The sequence below is a fragment of the Pygoscelis adeliae genome, unplaced genomic scaffold, assembly GCF_000699105.1.
Source record: "Pygoscelis adeliae isolate BGI_AS28 unplaced genomic scaffold, ASM69910v1 Scaffold686, whole genome shotgun sequence".
Classification (NCBI taxonomy): Eukaryota; Metazoa; Chordata; class Aves; order Sphenisciformes; family Spheniscidae; genus Pygoscelis; species Pygoscelis adeliae.
This window is the reverse complement of record NW_008825050.1, coordinates 235059-236887: the sequence shown is the minus strand read 5'-3', so window position 1 is coordinate 236887 and position 1829 is coordinate 235059.

Sequence of the window (1829 nt, the reverse complement as noted above, 5' to 3'; positions counted from 1 at the left end):
AGGGAAAGACTGATTTTTTCAAAACAATGTTTTGAAGAATGGAATAATGATACCTTTCTCCTCTAGCTAGGCATTGCAACACCTTTGGAGGAAAAATCTGATAGCCTCGAAGGGGCTGACTTTAGTCTGGAGCCTGTTAGGATAAACTGTATTTAAACGTCAAAATTGCAGAAACTTGGTGTCTTATGATCACTGTTGCAGTCTGTCCTGACACTGCTGCCAGAAAAGGGAAACTATAGCTGCAGTCCACATGCCTGAAGGATTCTGATGTGTGTCAGTACTTATTGGGTCTTTGGTGCTCAAATACATGTAAAATTCCCAGCAAAAGACCTGTGTGTATTCTCAGAGCAAACGAACAAAGGCCTTCTGAGTTGGAACTCAAAATTGGTTTGCACTGAAGATACTGAGCCCTTACATCTCTGTTTGTATGCAGTACACCGCGACATTCCAGTACGGCGAGGATTTAATATTTAAATAACGAGGGAAAGTTTCCCCACAGAGATTAAGAGAGGGGAGAGCAAATAATCCAAATACCAGAGGCCATGGATCAAAACCAACCCTGCTAGTCAGCAAGCCAGAGCACCAGCTTAACCAGGTTTCTTCTCCTGTTAATCGGTTTAGGTGGCAAAGCACGGCCCATGAGTCAGCTTCCTCTCTTAATTACACAGATTCTTTTTTCAAAAACAGGTGCCTGCATTTAAGTTTCTAGGAAATATTTTCAAATTAGTTATTTGATTTAGGGTTACAGGCTTCAACTCAAAGATAATAACCTTGTTTCCTAGATCACTTTGGCCCTTTTGACAATACTAAAGTATAGTTTTTGTTTAGGTGTCTAAACAGCGTGACTCTCGAACATCAGGAATGCGCACTACAAGTGGACCCAGAGGCAGCTGCTGGATTCTGAGCACTTGTGAAGAGCCAACAAGTTCTTTTGTTCCCATTAGCTGATGGTTATTCTTCAGATGGATGTTTCCAGGCTTTTCTAGTCATCACATAGAAATTAAAACCAAAAAAAAGGCTTAATTTTAGGGCTTAATTTTATTTTTCAAGTATGAAGAAAAGTAACTACGTTAAAACCAAGAAGCTTGGTTTAGACATGAACGTATTAAAATTCGGGTACCTTAGATTTCTTTCAAAAACTCTTCACTCTGCCTACCATTTTTGCCGCATTTTAAAGAAATTAGTCCATAGTCTTTCTACAATAAGATTTTAGTATGAAAAGAAAACATGAAAACCAGGTTAAAGTTATGGTTTCCAATACAAGCCTAAATTTAAAAAAAAAAACAAACAGAACACAAACCTTCTTTAAACATGCACCTATGTGCCTGAATTTCAACTTGATTCAACACCCTTAGGGGTGGTTTCAGGTGCAACTGCACTTCAGTGCTTTTACAGAGAATGACATGCAAATGGTCCCAAAAAATAGCCACGTGTCCTCAGTACATGTCCCTTCCCACGTGATGAAGTGTACTTTAAGCAAAAGGCTAAAGACCAACAGGTCACATGAAGTCATACAGGGGAGCCAGAGCACAAAATTAAATTCTCATTGCTAAGACTAAACCTTCACATTTCACAAAAAGCAAACATATCCCTCTTCTTGGAAAGAAATTTGCTGCTTTAAACTCAGCTTCCCTCTTAGTCTAATTTGCTCCTTGAGCCGCCACAACACTCTCAGTAAATTGGCCCATCTATAAATCGTGGATTTATAAGATAAATTAATTTCTTCATAACATTTTGCTTACATTACTGTGGCATAATATTTTACTTATATTACTGCAATGCCCAGGCAAACCTGATTGTGATGAACACTCTACAAATCAGAGGTCTGA